Genomic DNA, 14,141 nt, shown 5'->3' on the forward strand with positions numbered 1-14,141 from the left:
CCACTGCTAAGAGCTATGAATACTAACTGATACTCTGTGAACATTTCTATATGCCTTTATAATCATGTGGTTCTAAGAACTTAAATGTATTATCCCATTTGATCCACTCAACAACGTTCTGACACATGTACCATTATAATCCCCATTTTACATTTGAAGAAATCGAAACACAGACAGGGTAAGCACCCCTTCCCTAGCACAATAGAGCTAATAAGTAGCAAATCTGAGATGAAACCAGTAGTTTGACATCAGAACCCACAGTTTTATATATTATGCTATCGTGGATAAATATGATCTTGTCACACATACATTTTTCACTGCAATTTAATTTGCTGTTTTCTTTTTCTTTTTCTTTTTTTTTTTTTGCAACAGAGTCTTGCTCTGTCACCCAGGCTGGAGTGCAGTGGCGCTATCTCAGCTCACTGTAACCTCTGCCTCCCGGGTTCAAGCGATTCTCCCACCTCAGCCTCTCAGGTAGCTGGGACTACAGGTGCACACCACCATGCCCAGCTAATGTTTGTATTTTTAGTAGAGATGGGGTTTCACCATGCTGGCCAGGCTGGTCTTATGTTACATATTTCTCCTCCCTTCCCTCAGAGGAGGGAAAGATGTAACCTCTCGCCTCTCTCCCCTCTTCTCTCTCTCTCCCTGCCACCTCCCAATTTTAATCAGCAGTGCCAATTCAGGTAGACAATGTCCAACTTCAATAGCCAATCTTGCAACTCTCTATACATAGAGTCAAAGCAATAGCTAAGCTAATAGCTAATAGCTGGCGTGGACCCAGGAGGTGGAGCTTGCAGTGAGGCGAGATTGCGCCACTGTACTCCAGCCTGGGCGACAGAGCGAGACTCCGTCTCAAAAAAAAAAAAATTGCTGAATGCATGCTAACAGTAATTGTACAGTATGAGCCCACCATATAAAAAACGAAGCCAAATATGTATTTTATGTAGGAGAGAAAACACGTTTGTCTATCAAGTGAGAATCTATGCATAGTTGTGAATCCACAGAGCATCCTCTGGAAGGACACACAGCACTTTTTTTTGATGGAGTCTCACTCTGTCACCCAGGCTGGAGTGCAGTGGCGTGATCTCAGCTCATGGCAATCTCCACCTCCCAGGTTCAAGTGATTCTCCTGCCTCAGTCTCCTGAGTAGCTGGGATTACAGGTACCCACCACCACGCGTGGCTAATTTTTGTCTTTTTAGTAGAGATGGGATTTTACCATGTTGGCCAGACTGGTCTCGAACTCCTGACCTCAGGTAATCCACCCGCCTGGGCCTCCCAAAGTGCTGGGATTACAGGCGTGAACCACCACGCCCGGCCCCACTGGCCACATCTTAATAGAAAGGACTGAGCAGGAAGGCACAAAAGTGGGGCTTTGGTACTTTACTATTTCGAATGTTTTCCACTATTTGGATTTGTTTTTTACAGAAAGCATGTGTTCCTTCGATGTGTTGCAGACCAGGCTGCCTTCCTGTTTTGAGGAGAAATTAGTCTCTATGGAAAGTGTCTGTCGAGTTACTATTATACTCAGTCCCATGACAGACCCTTTGGGAAAATGAAACAATATTTGAAGCAATTCCTACTCTCGAGAGTATTTTTCGAGATAGATAAGTGGGCACAGGGGATTTTCTCTCTCCCTCCTGAATTCAACATGATGATAGAGAATAAATTAGATGTTCAAGTATAAACCTTCCACTACAACAGAAACAACTGTGGTATAATTTGAAATATATTTGGTCTCTATCCCAAGTTCTGGCCATAGAGCACCTAAAACCCCTGCTTTTTTTTTTTTTTTTTTTTTTTTTTTTTTTTGAGACAGCGCTCTTGTTGTCCAGGCTGGAATGCAATGGCACGATCTCCGCTCACCGCAACCTCCGCCTCCCGGGTTCAAGCAATTCTCCTACCTCAGCCTCTCAGACCCTTAACTATGATCCCCCAGGCTCTAGCCACCTAACAGGTGACAGAACTGCATTTAGCAAGCCACATCACCTGAATCTAACATTGAGAGTTCAGATTCACTTTCTTGCAGGCTTCCAGCACCATCTGGCTACATTGTTGTTAGGCTTTTCTAATAACAACTGGTCCCCATACTCACAGACAGTTGCTTTGCAACTACCATATTGCATCAATGTCACATTGTCACATTTCTGAAAAGCAGGCTGCACCTCACAATCAATCGGTCTCACAATTGATGCTGGCCCAGTAGCCTCCAGACTAGTTCCTATGACCTAGATCTGCATGAAATTAGACATAGTTGTTCATAAGGCCATCCATTCACCTTATATACACACATATTATGGAGAGTACAGGTTGAGTTTAATTGCTGTTTCAAGTGCTTTCTAGATCTGTACCATGAAATATGGTAACCACTAGCCAAATGTGGTTACTGAGAGCTTGCAGTGTGAGTAGTCGAAATTGACATGTGCTGAAGTATGAAAACAGAATGAAAAGTATCTCCTTAGGGATTTTCATATCAATTACATACAGAAAAGATAATATTTTAGATACACTGAGTTAAATAAAATATAGTGTTAAAATTAATTTTGCCTGTATCTTTCACCTTTTCTCTTTCAAAATAAATTTTTTGTGTGTGTGTGTAGAGACAGGGTCTTGCTTTGTTGCCTGGCTGGTCTCGAACTCCTGACCTCAGGTGATCCTCCCATCTCAGTCTCTCATAGTGCTGGGATTACAGGTGTGAGTCATTATGCTGGCCTCGTTCACCTTTTCTAAGCTGGCTATCTGGAAGATTTAAAATCACACAAATGACTTGCATTCTATTTCTATTGGGCAATGCTGATCTCAAAGATAATACTGATTTAGTAGTGGTCATGAGAGACACTGAATAAGGCAGTGGATGTATGATAAAAATCAATGCCTAAATAAATCTAAAAGAGCTCTTCTTCTCTAAAACAAAATAGATATAAAATAAAAATTTTAAGTGATTACAGAGCATGTCAGAGTTTAAATGGGAGTGTTTTCTTTCTTGGTGAATGAATAATTATAAAGGTCTGTGAGCCCCAAACCCAGATGAAGAATGTTGGGAACACCACTGAAGCCTTCTGTCTCCATCCTCAGTTCCATCTTTCTTCCTCCCTAATCCCAGGGATAACCACTGTCCCGAATTTTGTGTTTAGCATTCTCCTTTTCTATTTCCATTTTTCACATGTGCATGTATCCCTGACAACATACTATATCGTCATTTCTGCATGTGTTTGAACCTTATGTAAACAAAAGCATCCTATAGATTTCTCCTCAAACTTACACCTCTCTTTTTTTGAGACAGAGTTTCACTCTTGTCGCCCAGGCTGGAGTGCAATGGCACAATCCCAGCTCACTGCAATCTCCGCCTCCCAGGTTTAAGAGATTCTCCTGCCTCAGTCTCCTGAGTAGCTGGGATTACAGGTGCCTGCCACCACAACCAACTAATTTTTGTGTTTTTAGTAGGGATGGGGTTTCGCCATGTTGGCCAGGCTGGTCTTGAACTCCTGACCTCAGGTGATCCACCCACCTTGGTCTCCCAAAGTGCTGGGATTACAGGCATGAGTCACCGTGCCCAGCCACATCTCCCTTTTAAAAATTTTATTTTTAATCATGGTAAAATACATACCACAAAATTCACCATCTTAACCATTTGTAAGTGTAGTATTCAGTAGTGTTAACTGCATGCGCATCATTGTGTAACGAATCTCCAGAAGCCTTTCATCTTGTAAAACTGAAATGTTATACTCACTGAAAAACTCCCACTTCTCCCGTCCCCCTAAACCCTGGCAGCCACGATTCTGCATCCTGTCTCTGAGTGTGACTACTCTAGGACCCTCATATTAGTGAAATCATACAGTATTGGTTTTTTGGGGACTGGCTTATTTCACTTAGTACGATATCCTCCGGGTTCATCCACGTTATAGAGTAATACTCCACTGTGGATTGCACACCTCATTTTGTTTATCCATTCATCTGTGGAGGGAAAAGTGAGTAGCTTTCACCTCTTTGGGATTGTGAATAAAGCTGCTCTGAAGGTATATGCTTCCTATTTTTAGTGTCACCTGGAATTCGGTTTTCTTTTTTACTTGCCTGCAAATCACTCTAATTGATCTATTCAGGGCATCAGCACAGAATTCTAGGCAAGTAAAAAGAAAAGATTTATCACAATTCTCAAAGTAAAAACATGACTTTACAAATGATGGTTTCCTGTGAGAGGAGATGCTCACATTCCTGTTTTCCGCTAAGGAATTCTGATGATACTTGGGCACTGGGTCAGCTTGTCAGTTTCCACATCCCACAGCTTTCTTTTCACCTTATTTCTATTAATTTACAAAACCTCAGCTCCCAGTTATAAGTCTCCTGCAGTGACAGCTAGTTTGGTGGCCCTGCCAGGTGGCTTACAATTTACTCATGTGACAAACATGTCACCGAGTTCTCTACAAAAGCAAACATTACGGGGTGATTTCCCTCTGAAGTCTCCTCTCACTGCCATGTCACGTTCATCTGCTGAGCAGTTGATCGTCTCAGCTGAGGACAGCTTGGCAAAGAGATAATAAATCCATGCTTGGTTGTATTTGCCTTGGAAAGATTTTTTTCAGGTTCTCTCGCAGCATTTGAATGTAATTTTAAAGGACACTCAATCACATGCCACTGATTTCTGTCCCTGAGGGGTGAAGGAGTTTACTAAGGATTTGGAAAAAGTGAAGCCCTCTGCAGTGCAACCATTGTACTACAGCTTGGACTTCCTAAGACAGCCTGACACGGCATCTTCCACATTAATAGTGCAGACTTTTCGGTCCTGACAAGTAGGGTCAGGCTATAGAAGGTCATGATTACTTGGTGAAGACCCTCGGTGCCGCAAGCAGCCACTTAAAGCAGCCAAACTGGACTCGTGAATTAACACATGAAATAATTTTTTTAAAAATCTCATTTGCATTTCAAAAACCTTAACAAGTACTACTTTTCTCTCAACATCTAATTGTCCTGAGCATGAAAACAGGGTATAAAATGTATATGTGTTATTTAAATAATAAAAATACAAGCCACAAATAATAAAAATGCACTCACCAATGGGTTAACAAACAGTATCATGAGACCTCCGGATGGCCATCTGCAAGTGAATCCCCTCCCTCCAACCACAGGCTACCCCATTCTCAGTTCTATGGGCATCATTGTCTTGTTATTCTCTGCAGTTTTGCTATTGATTTACATGTTCCTATCATGACAGTATTTACTTTTGAAAATGGAGTAGCAAGACGTGGATGAAAGGGAAAACAACGTTTCCCAAGCTAGAATCAGGCTCCCAGGGGACAGAGATCTGCACAGAGGCAGGTCCCCATCTGGCTTCCACTTCCTGCGAGTTCACATAGGTCTCTTTGGGGAAGCCAAAGGGCAAAGTTGTGACTTAGCCCTGGATAACAGCCCCACTGTTGGGACGTCTGGTAGGACTCCACAGTGGGCCAGAGACAGCAACCCAGCCAAAATGCAGTCCGGGAACGGCACTGCTCTACACTGTTTGTATTTTCTGTAATTTTTGCTCCCTATGGCCAAGTATCAAATCTCAGGAGGAGATCAAAGCAGAGCTCTTTGGGGTATAATGAATTCTGTCTTTTTGCTCTCTCTCTCTCTCTCGCTCTCTCTCTCTGTCTCTCGCTCTCTCTCGCTTTTTTTTTCCCACCAGGTTGCCAGGCTGTCGTTTTCATCGTTTTCTTGTGCACATTCCTCTGCTTTATCTTCTAACCTTCCTATTTTGTTTTCATTCACTTAGTTTGTAAGAGTTGTTTTTAGGCTGGGCGTGGTGGCTCACATCTGTAATCTCAGCACTTTGGGAGGCTGAAGCGGGTGGATGGCTTGAGCCCAGGATTTTGAAACCAGCCTGGGTAACATGGCAAAAACCTGTCTCTACAAAAAACACAAAACTTAGCCAGGCAGAGTGGTGCGCCCCTAGTCCCAGCTACATGTGAGGCTAAGGTGGGAGGATCCATTGAGCCCTGGAGACTGAGGCTGTAGTGAGCCATGATCATGCCTCTCCAAGCCAGCCTGGACAACAGAGTGAGACCCTTTCTAAATAAATAAGAAGAAGATTTAAAAAGAGCTGTTTTTATCCCGAGTGTTCCTTTTCCTGTCATTCATTCACGTTTCATGATGCAAAATTATCTTCTCTTATCCCTCAATGATACTCTGATTGTTCTTTTGAAGTTTTCTTCTGCCAACATAGTCTATCTTTTTTGTCCCTGTTTGTTTTGGTCCCTACTTTCCATTATAAAGGCAGTCCTCTGATGGTCTGGGGATCATTGGTCTGCTCAGTGAGAGTGAAACGCTAAAAAGCTGGCGGGAGGCTCTGCGCACGTTGTTGGGACTCACAGACTTTGGGTGAATCCTTTGGGGGAGGGTCCCTTGATGTGATGAGTATCTTTAGGTTTTTCCTGAGCTGGTAGGATTTCCCGGAGATTTCCATTTGTCTGCACTGAGGGTAGAGGTTGCACTTATTATTTATTTGCACAAATTATTTATTTGTTTTTTCTACTTTTTGTTTTGAGACAGTCTCTCTCTGCCGCCCAGGCTGGAGCGCAGTGGCACGATCTCGGCTCACTGCAAGCTCCGCCTCCCGGGTTCACGCCATTCTCCTGCCTCAGCCTCCCAAGTAGTTGGGACTACAGGCGTGAGCCACTGCAGCTGGCCAAATGTTTAATAATAATTGTTTTTTAGAATATGTTTACTTAGAAAAGTTTTATCAAATCTTTTTGTTAATAAAAACTCCTAGAGTTTTGCTAAGCTAAATTAAATAATGGATATTCATTAGCTATCTAGATGATACCCAAATACGATATAATGCCAAGATATTAATGATTAAATGAGTTTAAGCTCCTATAATTTTGGCTTCCTATTTTAGAGAAATAAAACTTTAGATCTGTTAGTAAATATGTCCTGTTTCACACTGAAATACTGTTTTGTTAGAAAGCCTATGTTTCTAAAAATAATAAAATGTGTATCATAAATTGTTAGTATGTGACTAACAGTTAAAATTGCTTACTTTCTAGGTTTTCTAAGAGTTAACATCGTAATTAATATATATATAAACTAAAACTACCGAGTATAAGATAAACAATTTTGAATGCACAGTGTAATAAGAAAAGTAGAATGTGGTTTTGGAAAAAAATTATAAAACATCATAAGAATGTGATTTTTGTTAAAGCGAATATAATTGTGTCAGTTTAGAGGTTTTGAAAGTCTTTTTTTTAATTAAAGGAATAAAAAATAGATAAACCTAAATGGAAATAAAAAATTGGAGAAAGAAAGAATAAAAAAATTGTAAGAGGTTAAAAAAGGTTTATGGAAATCTTATCATGTTTGGTCAAAACTGATTACAATTGAATGGATCTGTTTATCAGGTTTTATTAAAGTTAGTTTTAGCCTTAATACACTGATGCAAAGGCAAAATTCGGTTTCCTCTTTTAAACAAGATTTCCAGGTAGTATTAACAAGAGATAGTAAAAGGTTTTTCTTTAGCTTTTAGGTAAACTAAACACACACACACACACACGAGAGAGAGACAGGAGATGGGGAGAAGACGGAAGACGAGACAGATTCGGAGACAGATTCTGTTGGTCTCATGCTGTCATTATTTGGTCTTTTTTGTTTTGTTTTGAGATGGAGTCTCACTCTGTTGCCGAGGCTGGGGTGCAGTGGCGCCATCTTGGCCCACTGCAACCTCTGCCTCCTGGGTTCAAGTGATCTTCCTGCCTCAGCTTTGCAAGTAGCTGGGATTACAAGTGTGTGCCACCACAACCAGCTCATTTTTGTATTTTTAGTAGAGACAGAGTTTAGATTAGAACAACTAGTTTATAGATAGAACATTCCAGACGTTAATCTTTGTTTTTCTTCTGTAGAAATGCCTCTTATTAAAGATCTGTTTACCTGCATAGTATAGAGAAGCCTAGCCCATCTGCAATGCCAACTTCTGGAATGGGAGAAAATGGTTTCACTGAACTGATCTATTCTCAGAACCAAGAGATTTGGCCGGGCACAGTAACTCACACCTGTAATCCCAGCACTTTGGAAGGCCAAGATGGGTGGATCACCTGAGGCCAGGAATTTGAGACCAGCCAGCCAGCCTGGTAAACATGGTGAAACCCCGTCTCTACCAAAAATAGAAAAATTAGCTGGGCATGGTGATGCATGCCTGTAGTCCCAGCTACTCAGGAGGCTTAGGTGGGAAAATGGCTTGAACCCAGGAGGTGGAGGTTGCAGTGAGCTGAGATCCGGCCACTGCACTCCAGCCTGGGTGACAGAGAGAGACTCTGTCTCAAAAAAAAAAAAAAAAAGAAAAAAGAAAGAAAACAAAAGAAAGAGAAAGAAATAAGAGACTAATTCAAGAATATATGGACAATATATTTAAATTTGCTCTTTTTCGCTTGTCCCAAATTTTTCCCACTCCTTTGCCTATCTCTAACAACTTCTAACCCAAATCTCTGTAAAGCCATGAACATGGCTTTTAATATGTGAAGGTTTTTTAAAGTTTTGAAGTAGGACTGACAGAAATAAAAGCAGTTTTACCCCCAAAATATCCTTCTTTGATATATTTTGAGGTGTCTGTTCAGAGAACCAGCAAACAGAAGTAGCCCTGCAAAGCTGTCTTTCGTGGGGAGATTTGTATCTGTATGGAATCTGCCTTGATGCAGCCTGGCTTCTTCTGAGCCTTGTTTGATCTAGGAAAGATTGACACCTGAGAGTTTGACACCTTTGAAGGTTGGAAACATTTACCATCTATTCTTTCTGAAGGCTGCTACCTGTGAGGCTTCATCTACATAGCAAGACCACCTTTGCTAGCCAGGCCTCCTCTTCTCTCCCCGCCATAACCTGTCATGCACCATAACCTGATTTACCACCATAACTTGTTTTGGGCCGTTCTCTGAGCTCTCATTCTGTTGGTAACCTCAAGATGGTATGTAAGCCTCTGTACCCCCACTGGGCGTTTGGAGTAATCACTCTGTGGTTCTTTCCTTTGTGCACATTATAAAAGTCATGCTCCTTTTCTCCAATAAATCTGCCTTTTGTGAGTTATTTTTTTCAGCAAACCTTCAGAGGGCAAAAAGGACATTTTTCCCTTGGCTCCTGCAGGTGTATTGTTTTTTGAGCCCTAACAAGCTCTCATCTGGCCAGGTTTTTGTTGTCGTCGTTGTTTTCTTGCTTTTTTTTTTTTTTTTTTTTTTTGAGATGGAGTCACGCTCTGTTGCCCAGGTGGGAGTGCAGTGGCACTATCTCAGCTCACTGCAAGCTCTGCCTCTCAGGTTCACACCATTCTCCTGCCTCAACCTCCCGAGTAGCTGGGACTACAGGTGCCCGCGGCCACACCTGGCTAATTTTTTGTATTTTTTAGTAGAGATGGGTTTTCACTGTGTTAGCCAGGATGGTCTTGATCTCCCGACCTCGTGATCTGCCCGCCTGGGCCTCCCAGAGCGCTGGGATTACAGGCATGAGCCACCGTGCCCGGTCCCTGGCCAGGTCTTATACTTTGCTCAGGGGACTTGGGGAAGGAGAACTTTGATTTAATCTAACACGTTTTTCAGATGTTCATTGTGGTACTTCTTACTCACTTTCACTTTTCAGCTGCCTCTGTAAGATCATCACACCTGCAGATTTGCTTGACGCAGTGAGTCCTGGTTGCCATCCTACATCATTCTGGAATCATGAGCGCTATGTGTGTTCATAGATGATTCTGATGTGTGGAATATCCACTACTGTCTCCATCATTATTTTAGGTTTCAATGAATACTTTTGAGCCACTGATTCAATCTAATATGACCCAATAGCAATGATAAAGACTGTAGATTTACTAAACAGAAATAAGCAAATGTTGTGAAACATATATTAACCAGAATGAACTGTATCCTGTTAATTGAATGTTATTTAAGAACATTTGATTAATATCATCTTCGTGGAAAATGCTCAACATTTAAATATGCAGGGGCTATTAGGAACAAAATGAGATTTCTGGGAAATCATTACTTTGTTACATTTTCAATTTATGAAGTGTGACTACAACTGTTTCATTTGGGAAAGGAAAGTAGCTCAGAGCGGTCGGAAGAATCTGAGGAATGCAAAATTTATCAGAGAGACAGAAGAGTCTCATTAACCCTATGCACAGGGTTAATTGTTTAAAGGCATTTTGTACTTTTCTTTTATTCCCTGTAGTTTCCAGACTAGCTGATAAATTACCTAAAATGCTATGAGTTGCACAATGTGACCCTCACCCATATCTTCATGTTTCTGGAATCTGTGATACAAAGAACAACGTACAGCCAATCAATTGCTTATGCTATTTTGAGTCACCGTGGCATGCACCTGTAATCCCAACTACATGGGAGGCTGAGGTGAGAGATCATTTGAGTACAGGAGTTCAAGACCAGCCTGGGTAACACAAGAAAACTTCGTCTCAACAAGAAGAAGAAAAAAGAAGCTTACGGTATTTTAATGAACCAATGTAAATACTTGGTAAACAACTTTAGAACTACCCCTTCTTCTTTCCCTTTAAAAACCCACTTATAATTGCAGATTGGAGCATATATTCCGGGCAACTTGAATCAATGTCCCCAGGGTTGCAGTCCTCAAACTTGGCTCACATAAGCTCTCTACTTACATTAATTTTGCCTCGGCTTCTTCCTTTAGGCCAACACATTGCCTTTTCCTCTGAAACCCCAAAGCAGCTGGGCTCACTGCAGCGATTACAGGGTTCCATGTTTTGGGAGTGCTGGTCTAAGTGAGAAGACTCCTTGGTGAGGAGATGAGAGCCCACAGGAACCTGAAGATTCCCCTGCAGAATGCAGGCCTTTTAAACTCCTCCCTCGTGGCTTTCACTTGGAATCAGCTGGAGGCTCCATCAAGCCAAACAAGACAACATCTGCCCCTTTTTCAGTTCTCTCAGCTGTCACTTTTCATCTAGACTTCATCAGCTCCTGCCTGGTCTTTCCCCAAAATGCCTAATGGGCTTTCCTGGTTGATTCCCTTGATTTCTTGCCCTTGAGTCTGGCTGTCTTCCCAGGGGAGCCGCTTGTCTGGCGTGGCAGCCGGCACAGAGTGGGCACTCAGTCATTTTAGGCCTTCTGCTCTAGTTGTCAGAGGGTGAATTGACAACACGATTGACAGGGAATGCAATTTGCCACTACTGATGCAACAATCAGAACCGAAAATATGACCATCAGCCTTAGCTCCTCAGAGAGAGGGGAAAAGTCTGTGGTCTTGGCCAGGAACAGATCAGTTGAGTGGATTTATATACCAACACAATGGATGACAAAGGTGACAGTGTCCTGTCACGATGGCTTCAGGGAATGAGCGGTGCGGGCAGCTTAAACAACCCATCTTGTGCTAACATGGAGGGAGAGAGCTCATCAATCCTGAGCAGATATTAGATGCAGAGGCCAGATTACTTTGTGTGGGTTTTATAGGTGTGCACACCAACTATTAAGGACAACCTTTATTACTAAAATTTTTATAGTACGGGCACGGTGGCTCACGCCCATAATCCCAGCACTTTGGGAGGCCGAGGGGGGCAGGTCACGGGGTCAGGAGATCAAGACCATCCTGGGTAACATGGTGAAACCCTGTGTGTACTAAAAATATAAAAATTAGCCGGGCATGGTGGCAGGCGCCTGTAGTCCCAGCTACTCGGGAGGCTGAGGCAGGAGAATCATTTGAACCCAGGAGGCAGAAGTTGCAGTGAGCTGAGATCGTGCCATTGCACTCCAGCCTGGGTGACAGAGCAAGACTCCGTCTTAAAAAAAAAAGGAAAAATTAACTCTGTCATAGAGGATGAAACTCTCAATCCCTCCTTTGAAATAATTACTTTTAGAGAGCCTGTTTGGAGGTTCTAGCAGGGCAGTGCATCTACTCATATACCCTTGGCCAAAGAACGGCCCTCCTCTACTGGTCGTCCGCAGCGTCTGGAGGGACGCGTGATGAGGGAGGAAGGGGACACCCACCTCGCCAGCCAGATCAGACAAATTAACCCTGGCCATCAGTGGGGTGACAGATGTTGCAGCCAGATCACCCTCACATCTGGAAATAATTGATCTAAAATGCAATATTTGAAAACCTGAATTTTCTTGGGTAAGCAACTATTATATTGCTAATTTAACAAAAGGCTTTTTAAAAAAATTAATATACTTAATTTTTAGAGCAATTTTACAATTGGTTAGAAAGTACAGTGTTCCTACACCCTGCCTTGCCTGCATCATACACACAGCTTCCCCCCTTTTTTTACTACGTATGTTTGTGTGGTACATTTGTTATACTTGATGAGCCCATATCAAAGCATGCTTATTAACTAAAGCGCATACTTCACAGTTTACATTAGGGTCCATTCTTGGTGTTGGGCATTCTATGAGATGTCACAATGTGCAATTACATATATCCACTTTTATAGTATCATACAGAGCAGTGTTGTTGTTGCTTTTCTCACTCTATCACCCCAGCTGGGGTGCAGTGGCGTGAACACAGGTCACTGCAGCCTCAACCTCCTGGGCTCGGGTGATCCTCCCACTCAGCGTCCCAAGTGGCAGAGGAAAGAGAAAGGACACTGGGTGTGAGGGAGGGGTGCAAAGTCAGGACCAAGCATCCATGGGAACATGGGGAGGATGAAGGCACAGAGGCTGGGGAGAGGGCAGGGCTGTCAGTGTTGAAGGCTGGAAGGGATGAGGGTGTCTGCAGGCTCGGCACGATCAACTGGGTTCCAGCTTCTGTGACCTGCCTGGAGGAAGATGAAACAGGCTCCTCATCCTTATTGGTAAAGATAAACCCAAACCCCATCTCACCTCTCAGCTCTGGTCTTCCCACCCTGACCACTACCCACCTCACTCCATGCCTCCTTGCCAAGCCTAGGCTGGCTTAGCTTTCGCTGCTCTGTGGTCTCACAGTGCCCTGTGGCTATGGCTGTAGCTGCACTTACCACTCTGCACTTACCACTTGTCTTACAGTTGTCTCTTCACCTGGTCATATCTGTCTTGAGTCTCTGCACTCCCAGGGCAGAGGCTGAGTCTCATTCATCCGGCAGCCCCAAGGCCCAGCCCCACTCCTAGCATGTGTCATTGCTTAGTGTTGAGTGAGTGACTGTCCATTGTGACATGTGGACATCCTCAAGGTCACATAAACAGCTATATGACACTAAGCGATGGGGAATTAGCTTGCTGCTTGGTGGGGGATGGGAGAATAATAGGTGGGAAGATGGTGGAGGACGATGGAAAGGCATTTTTAAAGAGTGAACATTGAGTAGCTGAGTAGCTGAATTGTGAATGCAATTTCTTTTTTTTTTTCTGCCTCAGTCTGTGGCTGGGACCCCAGGCGCACGCCACCACGCCTGGCTAATTTATGTATTTTTCTGTAGAGATGGGGTTTCCCCCTGTTGCCCAGACTGGCGTGAATATCATTTCTTTTTTTTTTTTTTTTTTTTTTTTTTTGAGACTGAGTCTCGCTCTGTCGCCCAGGCTGGAGTGCAGTGGCACGAGCTCGGCTCACTGCAAGCTCCGCCTCCCGGGTTCACGCCATTCTCCTGCCTCAGCCTCCCGAGTAGCTGGGACTACAGGTGCCGTGAATATAATTTCTAATCAGTCAAGTTTTTCCTTCTATAGACATGGGCAAAGTGCAAATAAGAAATTGAGGGAGATAATAGGAGGTAGAGCTATGCTCTTTGCACCTGGCCAGCTATGGGGAGAAGTGGACCGGGGGCTGCTTGGCCATGCAAATTCTCTCCCTGAGCCATGCAGCTGTGCTCCAGACTCTGTCCCCACCCCTGGGAGGTCCTTGTGGCAATCACTGAAAATTTTCCTGAAACAGCCATTTCCCCAGAATGCAATCTACTGGGTATTTAGTCTAATTGAGTTAACAACTCGTGAACACTGTGGCAACATATCCATAACAAAAAACTTACCATGTTAAACCTGTTTTAGGTACACAGTTCTGTGACATTCAGTACATTCACATTGTTGTACTACAGGCACTGCCTTCCATCTCCACAGCTTTTTCGTCTTTTCCAACTGAATCTGTGTCCATGAAATTAATTTCTCACCCCCTCTCCCCAGTCAATGGACACCTGGGTTGTTCCTACCTTTTGGCTATTGTGAATAATGCTGTTGTGAACATGGATGTACAAGAAAGTTAATAATT

The 14,141-nt window shown here is 43.1% G+C and overlaps 1 protein-coding gene across 2 annotated transcripts in view; it reads right to left on the reverse strand.

The window, feature by feature from the left end:
• The window catches only part of C15H9orf153 (chromosome 15 C9orf153 homolog), a 31,017-nt gene that overhangs the window by 13,129 nt on the left and 3,747 nt on the right, over nt 1-14,141 (reverse strand). The window contains exon 1 of one of the 2 annotated variants that reach the window (XM_065530766.2): nt 10,624-10,787. The exons of the other annotated variant lie outside the window; for it this stretch is intronic. The gene's annotated coding sequence lies outside the window, so the exon portion shown is untranslated. Of the gene's footprint in view, nt 1-10,623; nt 10,788-14,141 lie in introns of those variants that run through there. 2 annotated transcript variants of the gene reach the window in all.

Source organism: Macaca fascicularis, chromosome 15 (genome assembly GCF_037993035.2).
Source record: "Macaca fascicularis isolate 582-1 chromosome 15, T2T-MFA8v1.1".
NCBI lineage: Eukaryota > Metazoa > Chordata > Mammalia > Primates > Cercopithecidae > Macaca > Macaca fascicularis.